General features: G+C 40.1%; 1 protein-coding gene across 3 annotated transcripts in view; it reads left to right on the forward strand.

Annotated features, from left to right (window-relative positions):
- The first annotated feature begins 7,344 nt into the window (after window positions 1-7,344).
- FAM168A (family with sequence similarity 168 member A) overlaps window positions 7,345-23,504 on the forward strand; it is a 199,869-nt gene continuing 183,709 nt past the window's right edge. Inside the window, exon 1 of one of the 3 annotated variants that reach the window (XM_065944122.1) lies at window positions 7,345-7,640. The gene's annotated coding sequence lies outside the window, so the exon portion shown is untranslated. Of the gene's footprint in view, window positions 7,641-9,521; window positions 9,552-23,504 lie in introns of those variants that run through there. The other 2 variants (XM_065944126.1, XM_065944123.1) reach the window with 2 other exon arrangements.

Consider the following 23,504-nt stretch of genomic DNA (forward strand, 5'->3'; position numbering starts at 1 on the left):
ACATTTTTATATTCATTAATCTTTACAGAAACTTAGTGTTTTCTCCCATTTTGCATACAGATCACAAACTACGGTAGAATTAGCAGTAACTGTGACTTTGTAACCAACAAAAATCACATGTTTCCATATCACATTTCAATTGTTACAGATATCTTGAAATATTGTCTGTGAAATTTGAAATTGAAGCAGTTATTAAATAGTGTGTGACATTCTGTTATCTGTCAACAAACATTGCTGATCAAATTTTAAAATATTTTGTAACTATTTCTTTTGTAATCTTATGTAATTTGTTATGCACTTACAATCATTATCTTGAGAGGGGTTCATAGGCTTCATCAGCCTACCTAAAAGGTCCATGAAAAAGGTAGAGGACCCCTGATTTCAGTTTTCCTGAACTTGGGGGCTGCTTCTTCTGCCCCCTACAGGGCCCTTTACTGTCTGCTTAGTTTTTCCTCCACAGTAGAATTCAAGGGTCTCCACTGCGTTAAATTTTCCCAAGGGACCTCAGTCTAGATTAGAATTTCATGACTAGAGTACCAGTGACCCCTCTCTTGCCCCCGCCTTTGAGCAGCCATTGCAGGTGTGGCTGTGCAGGGCAGGCTATTTCTTTTGGCAATGCAAGGGGTTTGCTTTGCTGGTGATCTTTGATGGAAAAGGTTAGCAAGGCCAAGTCAGAAGCTGGAGGGGGGCCTTGCTGAAGCTCCAGGTACAAGAGCCCTGACTGCCTTGGGATCCAGGTGAATGTACAGCACAGAGCTGGGGAGAGGACCCATCTCTCCTCTGCTGAATGGAATCCAGTGCATCCTGGAAGCCTGAGGCTGAGCTAGGGTACAGGACTGAAGGAGCAAGGGGGTTATGTGGGGAATTTTTTGTTTTGTTAGACCATGAATTTCATCTTGTAATCGAAGACTTGGTGGTCACATAATGAGAAATGAGTTTCCCAATGTCATAGCCTCTAAGTGACTGAGTTGGCTTATGAACCCAGGTCTGGACTCCTCTTATCTGTGTATTCTGTATGACACCAGAGTTCTTCACACTGATTCCAAGTATGAGCCATCACAGGAGGCAGGGCAAGAATTAACAGTGCAAAAAGGATTAAGAAGAGAAAAGCCACAGATTCAAAGACAATGGATGTTAACACTAATTTTCCATAGCTGCTGTTAGAGATGACAGATGAAGTGAAACTGAGAAACATTTCCTAGAAGAGGCTCCTCTGAATCTATTTGGGGTACTTTAAATATTTACTAATTACCTGATTATGTGGGGTTTTTAATTGGTATATTAGTTTCCTAGTGGTATCTTAACAAATTGCCCCAAACTGGGAGGCTTAAAACAACAGAAATGTATTTTCTCACAGTTGTGGATGCCAAAAGTCTGAAACCAAGGTGCTGGCAGCATTGGTTCCATCTAGAGGCTGTGAAGTAGGCTCCTAGCTTCTGGGGGCTTCTGGTGAGCCTCGGTGTGCCTCAGCTTAGGGCTACATGCCTAATCCCTGCCTCTGTCCTCACGTGGCCTTCCCCTGGTGTCTCTGCATCTCAGATTGCCTCTCCTTTCTCTTATAAAGACATCATTCACTGGATTTAGGGTCCATCTAAATCCAGAACTGACTTTGTCCTGCCTTTCCTTCCCCCCTCAGTATTTATTTACTTGGCTGTACCAGGCCTTAGTTGCGGCATGCGAACTCTTAGTTGTGGCTGCTGCTGCTAAGTCACTTCAGTCGTGTCCGACTCTGTGCGACCCCATCCCTGGGATTCTCCAGGCAAGAACACTGGAGTGGGTTGCCATTTCCTTCTCCAATGCGTGAAAGTGAAAAGTGAAAGGGAAGTCGCTCAGTCGTGTCTGACTCTTAGTGACCCCATGGACTGCAGCCTACTAGGCTCCTCCGTCCATGGGATTTTCCAGGCAAGAGTACTGGAGTGGGTTGCCATTGCCTTCTCCACTTAGTTGTGGCATGTGGGATGTGGGACTAATTCCCTGACCAGGGATCAAACCCAGGCCCCCTGCATTGGGAGTGTGAGTCCCACTAGACCACCAGGGAATTCCCCCACATTCTTCCTTCTTCACTGCCAAGACCCTCCTACCAAAGGAGGCCAAGTCACAGGTATGTAGATGGGGGTTAGAACTTGGGACTATCTTTTATGGGAGACACAATTCACAATACATTGCACTGTAATTGGTATGCTTTTGCGGGGGCGGGGGTGGGGTGGGGGTGGTGGTTAAGTTTATCAGCTTGAGCAGCTTTATGTAAAAGAATCCTCCTAGGGTGGGAGGGAGGTTCCAGAGGGAGGGGACCTAAGTATACTTATGGCAGATTCACGTTATTGTATGGCAGAAACCAACACAACATTTTAAAGCAATTATCCTCCAATTAAAAGAAAAAAAGAATGGGAAAAAAAGAATATTCCTAAATGTAAACCTTCTTCCAAATTTTCTTCTAACCTTTGTCAGTAACAACCCTCCCCTCTGTCAGCTTGTCATAGCTTACAAAGCATCTGATACCTTAATTACTCTTGTATCTACCCTGGGAGTTCTGCAAGGTCATATATTTTTCAGATATAGAAACAGGTGCAGGAGGGAAGGGACCGTGAGGACACCCCATCCTGGCTGAAGCGGCATTTGAACCCAGGATATCAAGGCTTTTTTCTCACTGCGGCAGCTGGGTTAGAGCTTCGGCAGCAGTTCTGAATGTTCATTTGTGATTTACTTGTGCCCTAAATTTTATTTAATGTGCACTTTTCCCTTGTCACTAATTTTTCAGCTTTATTGAGGTATTTCCCTTGTCATTTTAATTGATTATCTATAGCATCTATATATTTGTCATGTTAATTGATTGATTCATTCTTTAATTCAACCACCATTTACAGGAGCCTTACCTTGAGAAGCTTCAGGTTGAACTGAGCTCTGGGCCAGAGATGAATGGGACCACCTTGGTCCTTGTCCTTGAAGGCAGTAAATTGACAATGAACATCCAGTGAGAACTGGCTAGGGGAGTTCAGTGGGTTCCTAGCCTAACTGGAAGATCAGGAGAGGCTTTCTGACGTGTGAAGTGGGTCTTAAAAGATAGGCAGGATGCGATCTCATTCCTTCTTTGTTGTTCAGTTGCTAAGTCGTGTCTATCTCTTTGAGACCCTATGGACTGCAGCACAGCCAGGCTTCCCTTTCTTTCACTATCTCCTGGAGTTTGCTCAAAGTCATGTCCATTGATTATCTAACCATCTCATTCTCTGCTTCCCCCTTCTCTTATTATTAGCTGTTAGAATTAAATATTAGCATGAGCACTTGACATTCATCTATTGAATGTCAGGAGGGTGCTATTAGTTTTCTAGCATTCTTCCAAGCTGGCATAACAGGTTTATATACCAGCCTTCATCACAAATGGCAGAAACTTCCATTTGCCCAGTGTTGTGTCATTTACAAAACATTTTCACACTTCTGGTGTCGTTTGTTGTCACAAAAATCTCTTTGAGAATGCTTTGTTTATATTGATATATTTCTGTTGTTTTGTATCCTAGTGAAAGTCAAAATTTTTAATTTTCTAATAAGATAAAGTGCGGGGACTTCCCTGGTGGTCCAACGGTTAAGACTTTGCGCTTCCACTGCAAAGGTCACAGGTTCGATCCCTGGTTGAAGAACTATCTCTCATGCCATGTGGCTCAGCCAAAAACAGAAAAAAACCCAAGATGAAGTGCAAACATTTGAAAATTAAATTAGATAACTTTGGAACTTATAAACATTCAAATTGCACTGAGAATTAAACCAGGGCCTGGTTTCTGATCCTTAACTTTGCCGATATCTCCCTCTCTCGGGGTCTGAATTTCCTCTACTATAAAATTGGCATGTGAAGGAACTTTTAGGCTATAGGATTAAATGAGAAAATGGATCTTAGACACCAGCACAGCACCTGGCTCATTAAAGATTGGTTCTCCTAATAAGGTCTCTAACATCAATTTTCCTCCAATTCTGAGACATTCTTAAAGTAATATTCCAGCCCACACTGTGCGCCAAAGCTCCTAAAGAGGTGCTTTGAGAGAAAGAGAGAGCTTGAAGCCAGCTCATTAACATAGCTGGGACAAAACCACTCCACAGTCTCAGTTAATCAGATAGTAACAGGCAAAGGAGAGTGTTTTGACACTGTTATTTTGTCCGAGTTTGTTTTGGTTAGGGTACAGAAAAAAAGTCGGATGGGTAGAAATAACACAAAACAAAACTGACAATGGCTAAAAGTACACGTGGTAAAAATTTCTTATGGATGGAAAAGCAGACTGAATGATTCCATCTTTGTTGCTAACATTGAACGTTGCAAAGTTGACCCCTGGGAAAATTCCACTTGGTAGAAATAATCAACACAAAATAAAACTGACAACGGCTCAAATTGCTCCTGAGAAAAGGTGGACTTGGTGCAAATAATGATGAGAAATTTCAACACAGCTGAAGCAATAATCAGTAAAAATTGGTAAAGAGAAAAGATAACAGATTGAATCAGGTCTTTCTCACAAAACTAATAGAGAAAAGGATATATCTTTATGAAATTTCAATTTAGAAAAAAATTTAGAAAAGTCAAATTGTTTTAACTGTGCTATACAGAAAATTTATCAAGGAATTAAATTGGCTTAATAAAGCAAATTCCTTAAATACATTAATAAATTCATTATTAATAATATAATTCTGAGTAAAAGGTTTACATTACAGTTCCCATGACTTAGATGTGGGGATTTGGAGAGAGAATTCCTAAATTAGATGAAGGGTTGGACTGTAAGTGGCAATTTACAGTCTTCAAAGCACTTTCATACCCATTGTTTTATTGGATTCTCCTAATAACGTTATGAGGTGACAGGCCAGGAATCATCTTTCCATTTATAGACATAAACATGAGATTCAGAAAAAAAAAATTAAAGGACTTACTAAAGGTCACCCAGCATGTTCATGGCAAGGTCTAATTTAGGATCTGATTCCCAGATTCCTAATCTGGTAAGCTTCCTCATACCTATTCCCCTAGCTCAGATATGTTTTACTGGCTGGATAGACTCAACCCTTTTCGTTTTAACTGCCCAGCCTCCACTGTCTGCCAGTGGCGAAGAGGAGAAGGAATGAAGCAGGTTTAGAAGGTGGGATGATCAATGCAACACTCAGATAGGGGAAGGGATATAGCCCACATTTCTTAGGCACATTTCTTATTATTCTCAGAAAAGGGAGAAGAGGTTCTAGGATTTTGGGGGCAGGGAGGGGACTTGGAGTTTTAAAGCTGGGAGAAAAGGATGAAAAATGAGGTAGTTTGAAAAAGATAGAGCCTGATGCATTTGGGGAAAATGAGTCATAAGGCATAGGAGTGTAATTAAATTTAGGTGGGGTGAAGCTGCTGAAAAGCTTGGCTGCAGCAGGACCATGAAGCTTTGATTCAGACAACCTGGGCTTGCTTTGGTAGGCCTGTGCTTCTCCGGTTGGCTAGCTGGTGGAGCTGGAATGTTCTGGTGTTTCTTGCAGAACAGTGAGGAACAATTACGTAAGATCTAAAATGCTGTAACATTTTTCATACAGGATTTATGTTAAGTCAGAGGTCATCTGATACCATATTCCATATTCTAGAACTGGGCATAGAAGAAGGAAACAATTGTTTTTTTTTTTTGGCAGAGCCACTCAAGATCTTGGTTCCACAACCAGTGATCCAATAGAAGCCCCCTGCAGTGGAAGCATGGAGTCTTAACCACTGGACTGCAAGGGAAGTCCCAGAAACAATTTTTTTTTCCCCAGAAACAATTTTTAAGTGTAACATTTTTTTTATTCCGTTTACAGACGATGCTTGAAGTGTTGCTTTGTAGTCCCTTTACAATAAGTTTATGCCTCCCTCCTCACTCCTCTCCCTAACAGTGATCTCTGGCCCATAGATTAGAAACCATTGCTATAAAAATTCAAATTAAAGGAAAATCAGTATGTCTAAAGTATGTTCTTGGGAAGGCAGGACTTGGTGGCTTGAGTTTCAAGAATGAGTAGGAGAAAAGGAGCAAATGGGTGTAGAAAGACCAGAAGATGGAAACATTTAATACAATGAAAATTGAGAAAATCCTCTCTACTAACTTACTATTCTTTTATGAATTGTAAGTGACCACTATTATTTGTTGTAATAGTGGAAATGTCAGGCTCCCAGAAAAACTAGATAGTCCTCCTCTTGGAGCACCACTGAGGACAACAGAAAGCCATGAAAAGCTTTTAGGTAGCAAAAACAGGTTGTTAGATTTGAAAATTTTATTTTTTGAAAATAGTTTATAGCTTAAAAAGTTTGTACTCTTTTTAAACAATTTTGGCAGTATGAAAATAAAAATTACTTTAAATCTGACACACTTTATTCCAAGATTATTACATATACTATTTTGGGGAACCTTTTTACTGAAATCTTTTTATGCTTATAGAATATTGTCTCGTTTCACATAAATTAGATCACTCTAAACATGCTGTTCTATTATCATTTGAGAATAAACTGTGAATTGTTTTTGATGTCAAGAAATAGACCCATATCATTATTTTAAACAGCTGTTTAATGCATTGTTTGTATATGTAATTTAAGCAGCTCCTAGTGATGGACACTTAACGTTTACCCCACTATAATCAACAACCTGCGATAACAACCTTGTCCATTCATCTTTTCCAAATTGATTATCTTTCTAAGGTAAATTTTTAAAAGTAACGGAGCTGGGTCACGAAGTACCCTCTTTTTATATTTGGGCTCAAGCTGCCAAGTCGTCTAGTTTTGCAGGGAGACCAGAAGGAAGCTGCTGCATTAGTTCTGGTGCGAGACAGTGGCAAACGGTTATTGAGAAGAGTACAGACTCGCAGGTGATCTTGCCCATCTAGGCCTGTACTCGGCGGGGTGGCATATTTCCTTCCCATTCCTCTCTCACTTCTTTTTCTTAACATGGAGGAAGAACTGAGAACTGCATCTCCCAGCACTTCGCAGGGACCACACTCCCTGGGAACTGTAGTACCAGGTCTGAGAAGGGTCCGGAAAGAGGGCGAGAGGCTGAGACATGCTGGGAAATGTAGTCCAGCGGGAGGAGCTCTTAGGGCTGTGTGGAGGTGTGTGCGCGTAAAGAGGTTGGAGACGCCGCTAACATCGTCCCTTGAGGATGGGGCTGCTGGGTGACCTAACTTCCTTCCTGTGTGGTCTCTGAGTCTACAAAAGCCGCCTGCGGATGGTTGGCTTTACTCCATTGTCTGTGACCGAGGAGGGAGCGGTCCCTCCGCTTCGGGCGCGCGGTCGGGGGCGCAGGCGACGCACCGGGCGGAGCGGGGCATGCCGGGAGTTGTGGTCCCGGCGAGCTGAGGCTGTGGGACGTGTCGCGGCGCTGCGCCGGCTCCTCCTTCCCCTCCCTTCTCAGCGGTCCCCCGCCCCTTCCCTCAGCCTCCTCCTCCCTCGCCCGCAGCCCAGCGTCCCCTGCCCCCACCCGTCGGACTCCTCGGCGGCTACTGCAGAGGATTCAGAGCCGAGTCGCTGAGGAGGAGGAGGCTCCTGGTCCCTGCGCGCCATCCGCCACCTTACTGGACACGGGCGACGGAGCGAGAGCGTCGCCTCTGTAGCCTTCAGAGAAGACAAGGGCATCGCCGCCTCAGCTGCCGCCGCCGCCGTTTTCGCCTGCAGCAGCTCGCCGGTGAGGAGATACACCCCCACCCAACCCAGCTCCGCTCTCGCTGAGCCTGGGCCGGTGGTACTGGGGAGAATGAGAATGGGGGCTGCGGAGCCCCCTCACGGGCTGGGGGAAGGGGGTTAAGGTCGCGATGGAACGGCGGGCTGGCAAGGGAGACTTGTCCAGGCGGGGGCTGGGGGTGGGGTGAGGGTGGGACACGAGCAGGTTGCGGGGGGAGCGACGAAGCAAGGGGACTTTTAATGGAAACGAACTGGGACAGGAGCAGGGGGTTGTAGGGTTGGGATGGAATTTGGATGGTTTTGGGCGAAATGGATGGTGAAACTGGAGTGGGATGGCTTTTAATGGGGGAGGGGACTGAATGAGGGTGGTGGATTTGGGGTTGGCCTGGAGCAATTGACAGCTTGGGATCTGGGCCGGGTTGTGGGGTAAGGGGTTGATTTCAATAGAAAGTGCGACTGCAGAGTTGGATAGGACCCTGGGGGGTGGTTAATTCTGGAGTGTGGCGTGGACCTTCGTCAGGCTGATAGAGGAGGTCGGAGCTGGGGGTGAGGGGCTTGGCACGGGTTGAGACCTGAGCTTGAAGTGGGCGCTTGCCATCTGGGATGGTGGAATTTGTTGAGACTTACGGAATAGCGTGGGTTAGGAGAGCAGAGGAGGTAGAATTTGGGGTTTTCCTGGGGAGTGCTTATGGAAGTTGTAATAGGAGCTGGTGGGGGTGGGACTTTCAGTGAGGGGAGTGTGAGGGTGAGCTGGCAGGAGGGGGTAAATTAGTAGAAGTTAGGCCCCAAATGGGCAAACAAGGATCGAAATTGGGGGGTGGGGTGGGAACACAGCGGGATGGCATTTAGAGTGATGTTAGAACCACTGGTGGCTCCCTGGGTACAGGATGGAGGCAGAGGGCACAGAAGATGCTTCCGGGCTGGACTCACCAAAAGAATAGTGGCAGGTGGTGAGCAAGGTTGGGGGATGGTATCTTGAAAAAAATGTCCCTTGGCCAAGGTGGCAGAGGCAGTTTGGGAGAAAGAATGTCTGAGATGAACTAGTAGGACTGGAGAGGTGGTTGCTGATAGGTAGCAGATGGGGTTAATTAAGGAGTGGGAAACCTGGGGCTATTGGTATGGAGTGAGCAGGGAGGATGGAGAGGGGCAGTAAGCAACATTGGGAGGAGGTTGATTGGATGATTCTGGAGAGGAAGGGTTGGGATGGCCTCCAAGAGGCAGGAGGGGGTTGGGAGTGGACTTAAATGGACAGCTTTGGAGGCTATGGTCGGGGGACTTTGCAGGGGACAGGGAAGGTACATTAAAGACTGGTTTCTAAAGGACTTCTTAAGCTGTTAGTTTTTGTTTCATTTGTGTTAGTATCATGTGGAAGTAAACCATCACAAAGGGTAAAGTTGAGTGGGGCTTCAGTTAGGGTAAAATTGAGGAGGGGAAGGCATCTTCTATTATTCATGTATTTTAAAAAGAAAGTGGAGGGGAAAACCCACTCTCATAACTAAAGGTGAGAAGATGAAACTGGAATGTGAGAGATACCTTTCTGTTTGATATCTCTGCCTTCTTTCTGCCCAAGGTGTGTTTTAAAAATTAGTCCTGAAATTTGGTATTGAATAGATTTGATGAGCTTAAGTAGTTAAGGGAACATTCCTTGCATGAGAACTGATGAATGAGACTGAAAAATATGAGGCTGAATTTATTTCCTAGTCAGGCAACGTGCATGTATTCAGAAGAGCTTAGGCCTTTTTTTTCCCCCCTCTTAAAATTGATTGCTTGAAGACTCCATTTATTGGTGTCCTGGTTTGCAAGGCAATTAGGCCCATCATTGTTTTGCAGGCTAATAATCCTGAGATGAATCTTGGCACTACCGCTTTATGTAAACAGAAGACAGGAAATATGGAAATGTCATAAATATTCATTGGTGAGATGGTTTGCTATTGATGGAGTTTTTCATTTGATTTTCTTTTGACATTACTTGATAAGATTTAAAATAATTGGATTGTATTTCTATAGATTGAATTTTCTTCCAAAGGAATTCAGGTGGTTAGAATTCTGTCAGAAGTAGATAAAAACATAGAATCATTTTTATTTTATTTATTAGGAGATATAAGCATATTGTGTTAACTACAAAAATAATACATCCATCTATTCATCAGAAATTTTATTTAAAACTTAATGATATGCTCATTCTTATGGCAGAATAGTGATGCTGGAAGGTAGAGAGGGATGTTAATGGAGGAAACATCTTTAGGGAAATAGTTTTCTGGACTTAATTGCATTAACTATGATATGTTAAACATGAAGTGACTGTTGATTAGTGCTCAGACTGGGGAAAAAATGGGGAGAGATGTAAAGAGGATAAAATTGGCACCAATGGGATCAAAATAATTCTAGTTTTTGGTTCAAGCGTCAGAGTTTAGCTCGTAAACAAACCATTTTCCTTGGCTTTCACAATTGAGCACATAAAAATACCCAATGTAAAGAATCTTTTTTTGTCGTTCCGAAATGGGCAGAATGATTGAAGGTTGGACTTAATCATTGAAATTGAAAGTGTTTTGTTATGAGGAAGCTTTCTGTGTTACAATGAAAATCAGGTTTGAGCAGTTACCGGTAATTTAATGAGAGTGTAATCTAACTAATGCAAGCGTTTCTCCTCATAACTTTACTCTGGGGTCCAACCATTGCTTTTGTGCATCTGCAGGCTTGATCTTGAGGTGGGACATTTATATTAAAGCCGTAACTTTTGAGAGCTCAAAATGGAAAATAATCACTTGGGAGAAATGTCTTGGTGGATTTTTTTTTTTATCACAACTGTGTTCACCTGTTCAGTAGAAATGTATATAAAGTGCTTTATTATCTTTACCTCATTTGATTCTCCCAATATTCTGGTAGCAAGAGGAGCAGTTGAAGATTGGTATACAGGTACATTGGTAGGATGAATAGCTTGTGAATTAAGAGGTTGAGAGTTTGGTTTCAAATGCCCTTTCTACCACTTGATAGCTGAATAATTTTAGTAAAGTTATTAAAAACTTTTCATACTTAGTGGTAATGTTTAAACAACATTGTGAATGTACTTACTGCCACTAAATTTTGCAATTAAATACAATTGAAAATGGTAAAAATTAAAAAAACGTTAACACTTCAGAAGGCTGTTTAGGGGAACAAATCAGTTCATGTCCTGAAATAACTCTATGTCCTAAAAACACTGCACATATGTGAAATATTTGTTTACTATTTATTTACTTATTGCCTGCTAAGTGCCAGAGGAAAATGAAAATGAACAAAAAAACGGTTGTCAAGGAGCTTTCAGTGTTATAGGAGAGATAGATGATTTAAATGTAGTGAGAAGGGACTTTCCTGGTAGTCCAGTGGTTAAGACTCCACACTCACAATGCAGGGGACATGGGTTTGATCCCTGGTCAGGGAACTAAGATCCTGAATGCTGCAAAGTGCAGTAAAAAAAAAAAAAAAAAAAAAAAAGTAGTGAGAAAAGTGAGGCAAAACTAATATGGTGGTCAAGAGTGTGGATTCTGAAGTCTGTCCACCATTTACTACTAGCAATGTGACCTTGAGCACAATGGTCTCATCTGTAAAATGGGCATAACAGGACTAATCTCACAGGTTTTCTTGAGGATTAAACAAACTAATCCATGGAAAGCATTTAATACAGTGTGTTAGATAGTACACATTAAAAAGTATAAGTTGTTGCTATTATTATTATTAGACAGGAAAAGACTAGAATGCAAATAGCCTCTTTTGTCCTACCATTGAGTTTTTAGTTATTTATGTTCTGTTGTTTATTAAGGAGGTATAACTTTGTATTATTATCTCAGTTTATCTATGTTTGCATGTTGGTACTATAGTCTAGGAACTTTAAACAGTAAAGTACTAAACATATGTTAGGTGTTAGCTTTCTCGTATAAAATAAGAAGAAAAACTGTTCTGAGAAGAGTAAAAACTGGTCTTAATACTTAAGATTATACAGTAAGTGGAAGAGTTTGGGTTTCAGACCTGAAGTTCTAATTCTTCAATCCTATTTATATCTTCTTTTCAAATTGTGAAATAAATCATATGTATAAAAGTTTGTGTAATATAAATCTTCAATTTAAAGACTGATAGCAAATTGAAGGCCTCAGTTTTTGCTACTAAGCTTAATGAAAAGGAGATTTTTAGTATCTTTAAAGATTCTTATGATTGATTCCTTTCCTTCCTTCTCCCTCAGAAGTAACCACCACTTTCCTGAATTTTCTGTGAATCATTCCCTTTTAAAAATAATTTTAGGAAACAAATATGTATCCTAAACAGTGTATTTTATACCTTTACAACTTTATATAAATAGAAAAATGTGTAAGTATTTTTCTGTAGCTTGCTTTATTCTTATTTATTATCCTTATTTTTTAATTTTAAAAGAGCTTTATTTCTTCCACCATTAATTAAAATAACATGCTTATGATAGAAATTGGAAATTACAGAAAAGTAAAAGGAAGCAAAATAATTGTCTGTAGTCCCTTTACTCAGCAGCATTTCTTTTTTTTTTATAATGGCATTATTTATTTATTTATTTATTTTTTCACTTATTTTTATTAGTTGGAGGCTAATTACTTTACAGTATTGTAGTGGTTTTTGCCATACATCGACATGAATCAGCCATGGATTTACATGTGTTTCCCATCCCGATCCCCCCTCCTGCCTCCCTCTCCATCCCATCCCTCTGGGTCTTCCCAGTGCACCAGCCCTGAGCACTTGTCTCATGCATCCAACCTGGGCTGGCGATCTGTTTCACACTTGATAGTATACTTGGTTCAGTGCTATTCTCTCAGAACATCCCACCCTTGCCTTCTCCCACAGAGTCCAAAAGTCTGTTCTGTACATCTGTGTCTCTTTTTCTGTTTTGCATATATAGGATTATCGTTACCATCTTTTTAAATTCCATATATATGCATTAGTATACTGTATTGGTGTTTATCTTTCTGGCTTACTTCACTCTGTATAATGGGCTCCAGTTTCATCCATCTCATTAGAACTGATTCAAATGTATTCTTTTTAATGGCTGAGTAATATTCCATTGTGTATATGTACCATAGCTTCCCTATCCATTCGTCTCAGCAGCATTTCTTATTTGTATGTATATTATATGTGCTTAGTTGCTTGGTTGTGTCCGACTCTTTGTGACCCCATGGACTGTAGCCCACCAGATTTCTCTGCCTGTGGGATTCTCCAGGCAGGAATTCTGGAGTGGGTTGTCATGTCCTCCTCCAGGGGATCTTCCCAACCCAGGGATGGAACCCAGGTCTCTCGCATTGCAGGTGGAGTCTTTACCATCTGAGCCACCAGGGAAGCCCATGTATATTATATATACATATTTTAAAATGTATATTCTTCAGTAATCGCCTGTAAGTATGCACACACATACATATATGGGTAGTCTAGATGGCAAGAGGAAGCCAGTTTACATTTATGGGTGACCAGATTATCCAGCTATGGGTCAGTCCTACTTGGAAATAGGAATGGGAGTGGGTAGTAGCAACCTTTGTGAGCTGTGAAAGAACAGCATTAGATTTACTACATACTAATTCTTTGTAATACCGACTTAGAACTTCATGTCATGTTTTGGCAAGTCACTTAACTCTCTTCTGATCAGAATTTTTGTGCATCTTTTTGCAAAAAGGCAGCCTGGTACATTGGTCCTCACCTGATTGTACAGGAAGGTCTGTCATCTGATGTACAGAGCATACTATGAATAGGAAATCTTATACATATCAGAAGCTTAGCAACTTAAGCAGCCTAAATACCAAGAATTTTTTTGTCTAAGAGATGAGAAATCCAAATTCATTAGTAATCAGTTGGAGCTTCAGTTTACTCACCTGTAAAATGGGGCTCAAATGAGATAATAAATGTGAAAATACTCTTTAAACTGTGAAGGATAATATAAATGTTAATTTTTTTTTCCCTCTCTAGTTTTCAAAACTGAAATCAGGCACCCACACAGAGATGAAAAGCTTGTCATATTTAGTTTATTGCCTTTACGAAGGGTTCTTCTCCTAGTGGAGGAGGAATACATGAAGAGCAGTTCACAGTTTCTCCCTTAAAACTTGAAGATTGTTAGATACAGTGGGACAGAGAGACTGTTAGAGAACTTTCTCCTAGTGAGTTTATGGGACCTGGTTCTACGTTAATTGTGCTCACTTGCTCAAAAGGGAACAGTTGAGACTTTGAAGTGGAGAATGTGGTGTGCAATGTTTGTTTTCCACTCTCCTGACAAATACAGTCATTTCTCTCTTAGTTTTCTACCTGTAACTTATTACAGAGTTAGAGTACAGTGAGATGGACCATTTGTGCATATGTAAAAGATAATATTCAGTTGTTGGGTTGTTTAATGGATTATATGAGGTAAGAGGTGCTTCCCTGGTGGCTCAGATGGTAAAGAATCTGCCTGCAATATGTAATAGTACAGCTTTCCAGCATATAAAGTGAAAGTCGCTCAGTTGTGTTCGACTCTTTGCGACCCCATGGATCTTGGCTCACTGGAATTTTTAAGATTCTTTCTTTGAGTAGTCTTGCCCACTCTGTTGACTTTAACTGCTATTATATGCTGGTGACTCTCAAAATTTCTGTCTCCAGCTCAAACATCTTTCCTGATCTCTAGACTTGTATATCTCACTGGCTATTGACAACCTACATACATCTGTTTTGATGATCCTTAAATTCAACAGGTCCCAAACAGAACTCATTTTCCCCATCTCCTTCTTCTGACTTCTCCCTTTTTATCTCCCCTAAAAGTTAAAATCATCCCTTCCTGTAGTTTTGTCCTAACTTAAAGGCACTGCTGTCCATCCAGCCATTCAAGATATGAATCTGATTAGTCTTTTCTTGTCCCTTATCCTGTAACCCCAAATAAATCCTCCTAAATATTCCTGAAATTCATCTCCCCTTTACTACTATTAGCATCTTAGTTCAGCTCTTAATCTTGCCTGTACAAGGGCAGTAGCCTCCTAACTTGTTTTTGTATCGTACGTGTGCAATAGTAAACCTGTCTTCCTCTCAGCAGCATAATGTCCACATCACTCGCTTGCTTCAGTCCCTTCATTGGCTCTAAAGTCTAAGCTCCTTAGCATGACATATTACGCCTTCTGTTATGACCTGTCCCGATGTACTTCTTCTGCCTAATCTCCCATCACTGGTAACACTGAGCAGTATGTAGTTTATACAGATGTTTTACAGTTTTATACCTTTGCTCATGCTGTTTCTCCTTTATTCATCCCTCTGGGTTCTTTCAGCATCCTTAAAGTTTGTCATTAGTTCACAAGGAGCACCCAGTGTGTGCCTCTGTTACAGTACTCGGGCTGTTTCAGGAAAATTGACTATTTCTGTCTGCCCCTTCACTTAACTGTAAGTTTCTTGGGAGCAGGGACTGTGTTCTAGTCATCTTTGTAGTCCTTGCTCCTGGAGGGTGCCTTGCAAGTAGTGAATGATTAATTTTTGAACTGAGCATAGAAGAGATGACAAACCAATAGTATGATATTCTAATGAGGAGTAAGATTATAGGTGTTTTTCCAGATGTAGATTTTTATTTTTTTACAGTGGAATTTAGAGTTTAATTGGATTGATAAAGGCTTTGGTAATAATGATGTATAACACAAATTTCAAAAGTGGAAGACAGCAAGATGTTTTCAGTGGTTAGCAAATGCTTCTGTAAAATATTTTAGGCTTTGTGGGCCACATACAGTCTCTATTATTTTTTTCTCTTGCTTTTCGTTCCCCTCCACATCTCCCTTCTTCCCTCCTCCTATGTTTCATTCTTAGTTAACAGGCTGTGCAAAAACAGGCCGTGAGTGTGCCATAGCTTGACAATCCCTGGTATGTTATCAGAAATCAGACTTAAAAGTTGTAAAATTTTTATTTTTTTGGCTCTATCACATGGCATACAGGATCTTAGTTCCCTGACCAGGGTTAGAACCCATGCCTCCTGCAGTGGAAGTACAGAGTTTTAGCCACTGGACTGCCAGGGAAGTCCCTTAAAGTTGTAGAATATTGAAGAGCTTAGAGAGTAAAGTGAGCTCAGTTTTCATGTTTTGTTTATTATAAAATTAGTTCCTTTAGGCAATTATGCATTTTAGTATGAAAAACAACTGTACAGGGTCTTTTTTGTCAAAGTGCTCTCTTTATCTGAAAGTTTGACATTTTGTTAAATGGGCCATCGATTTTTGTATAAAGATGCTTTGAAAATACCTTGGTTTATAAAATTCCAGTACAACTCCCCCACCTTTCTCAGTACCCAGACGCCTGCATAAACTGAGGTTTATGCAGGCGTCTGGGTACTTTCAGAATATGCCTGTTTTTATGATGATATAGATTGTGTTGTTTCTTGATGCAAACATTTTGAAGGAACCCTAGGCTGATCTATTTTTCACAGAAGGTTCAATCCCTGGCTGACTAGAGATTATAATCTTGATTTGGCTTCTGATCATGTCCTTCAAGCTTGATAGATTCTGCTGATGCTCGTTTTCTAGTCTCTATGTTATAACTTTTTGTACATATCCTAGTTTTCTTTCTTCTTTTTTTTAGGTATCATGTTTTTGTTTCTGTTTTTTGGCTTTGCCATGTGACTTGTTGGATTTCAGTTCTGCCACCAGAGATTGAACCTGATCCTTGGCTGTGAAAGCCTGGAATCCTAACCACTAGGTCACCAGGGAACTCTCTTAGTTTTCTAATGTGTTGTCTCTCTCTTTCGTTTTGAAATCATAGCAAAAATTCCTGTCTGTATTTATATATGTACAGTTGCATTATTTATATTTCTGAAAATATGATTATACTATTTTACCTGATCTACAGTGCACAGGTTAGTCATGTAGCATTATTTTCATTTTAAGGATTAAGAAATCAAGACTCAAGGGGGTTATTTATCTTTGGCAATAGGACTAGTAGGAGATAAGTGTGAAAAGACGAAAAGGATTTAATATTTGAATATCTGTGGTAGGGAGTATGCTGGGTGCTTACTCTCTGAGTATATAATTTAATCCTCATATTTACCCACTTTAGGGTATTGTGCCCATTTTATAGAAGAGGAAGCTGAAGAAACTGAGACCTGCAGGGACTGAGTAGCTTGCATTTGGTTCTATAGTTAGAGAAGAGAAGCTTGTATTAAAGACCTGATCTTCCTTACTCCAAAGCCCTTACTCTTCTTACTGTACTGTATATAAAGCTCCCTTGTTTTAAATTCTTAGATCAATATTTTTCAACCTACTTAAATGAGTAGTAGCTTGGCTACATATTCAACTTACCTGAAGATCTGTTTTAAAAAACTGCTACTGTTTATAATAGCCAGGACATGGAAGCAACCTAGATGCCCATCAGCAGATGAATGGATAAGAAAGCTGTGGTACATATACACAATGGAATATTACTCAGCCATTAAAAAGAATACATTTGAATCAGTTCTAATGAGATGGATGAAACTGGAGCCCATTATACAGAGTGAAGTAAGCCAAAAAGGTAAATACAGTATACTAACGCATATATATGAAATTTAGAAAGATGGTAACGATAACCCTATATGCAAGACAGAAAAAGAGACACAGATGTATAGAACAGACTTTTGGACTCTATGGGAGAAGGCGAGGATGGGATGATCTGAGAGAACAGCATCGAAACATGTATATTATCAAGTGTGAAACAGATCGCCAGTCCAGGTTGGATGCATGAGACAAGTGCCCGGGGCTGGTGCACTGGGATGACCCAGAGGGATGGGATGGGGAGGGAGGCGGGAGGGGGGATCCGGATGGGGAACACATGTAAATCCATGACTGATTCATGTCGATGTATGGCAAAAACCACTACAATATTGTAAAGTAATTAGCCTCCAACTAATAAAAATAAATGAAAAACAAAACAAAACAAAAAACAACTGTGCTAGCTCTACTCTGACCAGTGCTAATGAAACTTCTTCAGTTGAGTCTAAAGCAGGTATGTGTATGGGTTTTTTTTTTTTTTTTTTTAAAGAAAATATAAATTAAAAAGAAATTGCATTGCTGTATATATAACGTATGAAGAAAAAGTGCACAAAAAATGTAACCAGCATTCAGATCAAGAAATTTGGGAATTCTTGATGGTTCAGTGGTTGGGACTTGGTTCTTTCACTGCTGTGGCCCAGGTTGAATCCCTAGTTGGGTAATGAATATTCTAACTTACAATACCATAGCTTATTTTTTGCCTCTTTATGAATTTTTATAAGGTATGACTGGCTTTTTGCACTCAGTTTTGTTCGTGAGATTCATTTATGTTCTTGCATTTAGCAGTGGGCTTCCCTGGTGGCCCAGAATCCGCCTGCCAATGCAAGAGATTTGCATTTGATCCCTGGGTTGGGAAGATCCCCTGGAGAAGGAAATGGCAACCTACTCCAGTATTCTTGCCTGGGAAATCCCAGGACCAGAGAGGCCCGGCAGGCTACAGTCCATGGGGTGGCAAAGAATTGGACCAGACTTAGCAACTAAACAACAATAACAATGTAGCAGTAATTTATCCTTTTCATTGCTGTATAGCAATAGTTCTCAAATGTTTTGGTGTCTTCACTCTTACTTTTGAAGACCCCTAAGAACTTTTGTTTGTGGGTTGCATCTACCAATATTTGCTATTTTAAAAATTAAAACTGTGCATGTAAAAGTAATAAACCTATTAAATATTAGCATATTTTAATGAAAATAGCTATATTATTACCCCCAAATAGAAGAATATTATTTAAAATTTTTCCGAAGCTTTTCACTGTCTGACTGGATACATATCTGCTTCTACATTCAATCTGTTGCAGCTGGTTGTTTTGTTTATGGTATATAAAGAATATCCTGTCCCATATATGAGTGAGTGTGCATGCTCAGTCATGTCCGACTCTTTGTGACCCTGTGGACTGTAGCCCACCAGGCTCCTCTGTAGGGTTTTCCAGGCAAGAATACTGGAGTGGGTTGCCATTTCCTTCTCCAGTCCCATATATATGTGGCTAGAAAAGGGAGGAATGTTTTAATTGACTTTTTTTGGCTGTACCACAAGACTTGGGGGATCCTAGTTCCCTGACCAGACCCTAGACCCCCAGGTAGTGGGAGCATGGAGTCCTAACCGCTGGACTTTCAGGGGATTCCCTTGGTTGACTTTTTAGATAATTGATGGATATTCTTTTTTTTTTAATACTACACTGAAGCTTGTCAACTGCTAGTTTCTTCAGAGGTCCATTATCTTATGGAATCTGAAGGTATACAGTGAGCCTTTCATACTCTGTTACACTAAAGTCTGCTGGTATGTTTTGTACTTTGAATGGGTTTTCTACTCATGCATAATTTTATGTCACCGTGCTTTGGTCATATGGAAAATATTGGCTCATTGAGTTATGCAGATCTTGTAAAAATGTTGATATATTTTATCATACAGTGTCAAATATTACATTTGTTAATATCTCCACCAATTCTATCAGACAAGACTTCTCTAATTTTTGCTGGAAAACTCAAATTTTGTCATTGGCAACAAATACTGACAGTTGTTTTCCTTGAAGTGACAGTCTCACATTGTTCATTTTTGAAAAAATGTCTGCCAAACATCCAAGTCTGAATAATCAGTTTGTCTGGCAGTTGTTCTTTTAAGTTAAAATGGTGTTTCATGACAAAAAAAGGCAGGTAATTCAACTTGCAACTCAATTGCATAAGTGCCTTAGTGTTTTTCCTTGGGAAAACTCTTGTACTTTGTTATGTAGAAATATTTGTAGGTAAGAAATGAAATTTAATAAGATTCATAACTTTGTGGCTTCAACAAGGCCTCAAAATAGTCTTTTTTTGGCATTGGCTATGAAGAATGCAATGACAGTATCACAGTTTAGTGTCACTGCCTTAATTCAATTCAAGGTGGTATAGTTTTATTTATTAGTATAATTATGTTTCCAGGCTTTACTTATTTCTTATTGGAGAAATAGGTGGATTTCTTAGTGAAAGGGGCTTCCCTGGCTCAGAGGGTAAAGAATCTGCCTGCAATGCAGGAGACTTGGGTTCGATCCCTGGATCAGAAAGATCCCCTGGAGAAAGGAATGGCTATCCACTCCAGTATTCTTGCCTGGAAAATTCCATGAACAGAGGAGCCTGGTGGGCTACAGTCCATGGGGTTGCAAAGAATCGGACATGACTGAGTGATTTGTTAAAATTTTATTAAAAATATTGGTTTGAAAGCTAGCATGAATATAACTGGTTTTTCCTTTGCTTCAAGTGTTAGTTGCTCAGTTGTGTCCGACTCTGTGATCCCATGGATTTTAGCCCACCTGGCTCCTCTGTCCATGGAATTCTTCAGGCATGAGTACTGGAGTGTGTTGCCATTTCCGTCTTCAGGGGATCTTCCCAACCCAGGGACTGAACCTGGGTTTCCTGCATTGCAGGCAGATTCTTTACCTTCTGAGTCACCAGGGAAGCCCTTTCCTTTGCTTAGCAGAACCAAAACACTTCAGAGTTGAGCAGTTTTACAACTTTATCAGTATGTTAGAAAATCATTGAGCTTGATCCTTATTCTTTACTATTTGTGTTGAAAGAAAGGTGTGAAGTGGCTTTTAGTGAACTGTGCATAGCTGTGTATAAAAGTGATTCTCTGTCTTCCTACCCTTAACTGGGAGCATTTGCAGTAAAAGAGAACGATGCAGATGAAGCCACAGCCAAGTGATCTTGTTGTGTAATGACTGGTTTTTCACTGTGATTGGGCAGAGGTGGATGGAGGAGGGTAGGGTAAACAAGTTATAGTACTGAGCATTATTTTACCTTTCAGCCAACATTCCCATACAGCCTGGAACCTTAGGGGAAGGAGACTTAACTTTCACTGTATGCCTACTTTGTGCTAGGCTGTTTTAAGTATGATAACTTATTTAAATACAGAGTTCTCCTGTAGGGTGGCCATAATTATTTTATTCTACACATGAGAAAGCTTTGGCTCAGAGATGTAGAGCCTACTCAGGCCCACTAGCCAGTGACTAGGGTGGGATTTATCTCCAGACTTTTCTACCTCCAAAACCTGTGAGTGGTCTTTTTTTTTTTTTTTTTCATTTATTTTTATTAGTTGGAGGCTAATTGCTTTACAGTATGTGAGTGGTCTTTACTATATTCTTGAGACTTTGTGCAAGTTACTTTATTTTTCTGTACCTAATTTTTTAAAGTCTTTAAAAAGGGAAGGACAGCAATAGTAGTACATAATTCCGAGGTAGTTTTGAGGATTGAATGAGACAGTTCATGTAAAGAAATTATCACAGTGCTTGGCATATACTACTGTCAATAAATAAGAGCTATTATCCTAGAATGAAGCATGCATTTAATATGACTTTTAGCATGTTAAGAAGGAACAGTATTTTGGCTTCTAAAGCATTTTTGTTAGAGAAATAGAGCACTGAATTTATTGGTTTTTGTATTTGGGGATTTGTTTTCTGATTGTAGTTTGCTTGGTCTTCCTGGCAGCAAAGGTCTGTTATTTTGGTTGTGTGCCTGGGTTTATTCATGAACCAATGCAGGTATAGTATGATCTTTGGCTATCCATCAACTTTTTAAAACTTTCTGGTCTAGTTGAAACAGTTTGAATTGTTCTGGAAAATTCACTGATGTTGATAGTTCTTTCTAAATTAAAAATGTCAGCGAATGTGAGAAATGCCCCTTTTAAAATTTCTTTCTAACTGTACTACTCATTACAGAGAGGATCAAGTATTTCTCCATAGTACTCTGCCCCAGAACCAAAGAAAGAGTGTTCTTTGAATTTTTCTGCCTTTATTTTTGTTGGTGGTAATATTATCCATACTTTTGAGACTTGTCTTTGACAGCACTTTTTTTTAAAGTATAGTTGGCAGTACATTTTGATCAGGCTGTGGAATTATGGAGGAGAAAAAACCAGCTATCCATTCTAAATGAGCACATCTGAAAGCCAGCCTGCTTTCACATGTCAGTGTAGGTATACTGTCTCCTAGATGGGGTTCTCTTGGTGGTTTAGTCACTAAGTTGTGTCCTACTTTTGTGACACCATGGACTGTATAGCCTGCCAGGCTCTTCTGTCCATGGGTTTCCCAGGCAAGAATACTGGAGTGGGTTGCCGTTTCCTTCTCCAGGGGATCTTTGTGACCTAGGGATGGAACCGGAGTCTGCTGCATTGCCAGCGGATTCTTTACTGCTGAGCCACCAGGGAAGCCCCAAATGAAGCTCTGGTATGGTGTTTTTAGTAAGAGAGTTCGCTCAGTAATCTCCCCTTAACTCTCTCCCGTGTCATTCATTGTCTGTCTCTCCTCCCAGCTTGCATGTTTTACCTCTAGTTCTAATGAAGTATATACATTGTTGGGTGTTTGCAGTTCTCCTGATGTGCCATCCTTCTTGCTTTAATGTCTTTACACATGCTTCTCTCTGGGCCTGGATGTCTCCTTTTAACTTTTAATTGGTCTAACTCCTGTTCAGCCTTTAAGATTCAGCCTAGGAGTTAACCTTTTCCAGAAAGCTTTCCTTGACTTTCCCGGGTTGGGTTTGGGTGCCCCATCTCTGGGTTGCCTCATCTCTGGGTTGTAATTATCCATTTATTATTTTTTGGTCTCCTCTACTTTGCAGTGAGTGGATTGTATGTAATTATCCTTTTATTCTCTAGAACTCATTTTTCGACCTTATACAGAGTAGGCATTGGTAAGGTCTTATTGAGTGAATCCATAGTTTCAGGCTGATCTGTTAGCATTGTAACTTCCCAACCCATGTTATTCTAGGCTGTTTTATTTTCTTTTCTTTTTTCTTTTTCTTTTTGGCTGTTTTAGTAGAATGGTTTTTCTTTTGTGGCCATTGAACCTTTCCTTATGTTTTCTTCATTACACTTCAGCTCACCCTCATCCTCTATTTTTTGTCCATAGGTAGGTCAGTGGAACAGTATATACGGTAGACATATAGATCTTCATAAAGAACTTGATTTGTGACAGGTCCTGAATCTCACTTGGAATGAATGAAATTGCATTGGTAAATGGAAAAGCTGGGATCTTATTATTGCTTTTTTTTCCTTTTTTTAATGATTGCTTTTTAAACTCTTAGTTCTTGTCTCTGCTTCCAAGTTTTCCTCTTTATTAATTTTTTGGTCAATTTTAACTTTTAGGTAACATAAGATGAATGCTCCAAAACCAAACCACAAGTACTCTGCTTGTGCATTTGATTTTTTTGAGCCTACATATATAGGATTTGACTTATCTCTTATGGTGGTGGGATGACTGAGACTTAACAAGTATGGGGGTTTTAAGCCTTATTAAGAACTTAATAGTTCCTACAGGTGATTTAAATTATGGCTTCCAAAAAATATTTTGTTGAGTCTTAATAGCACACAAAAATAATCATTACTTTATTTTTATTTATTTATTTTTATTAGTTGGAGGCTAATTACTTTACAGTATTGTAGTGGTTTTTGCCATACATTGACATGAATCAGCCATGGATTTACATGTGTTCCCCATCCTGAACCCCCTCCCATCTCCCTCCCTATTCCAAAAATAATCACTTATGCCTGCATTCATTTAGTTAATATGAATGTCAGGCTCTATGCTAGGTAGGTTCTGATGATACACAGAGCTGAGTAAGATGTGGTCTCTGTCTCCAAGGAGCTCCCAGGTACAAGAGAAAAACTATACACAATTTCAAATGAGTGTGTTGTAGAGCTGTAAAATAAGTAGCAGAGACGGAGGTGTTAATGCCTTTTTCAGGGACGAGTTCTTGGAGGAATAGACACCTGAGCTTATTTCTAAAAGAAAATAAAGTCTTGTGTATGGAAGATTCTGGATGTATGCTCAAAATCTGAATTTGAACCCGTTTAGCCACTTACAAGCTGTCTGACTTGGGCCAAGTTGTTTAAGTACTCTGAATCT

The sequence above is a fragment of the Muntiacus reevesi genome, chromosome 9 (assembly GCF_963930625.1).
Source record: "Muntiacus reevesi chromosome 9, mMunRee1.1, whole genome shotgun sequence".
NCBI lineage: Eukaryota > Metazoa > Chordata > Mammalia > Artiodactyla > Cervidae > Muntiacus > Muntiacus reevesi.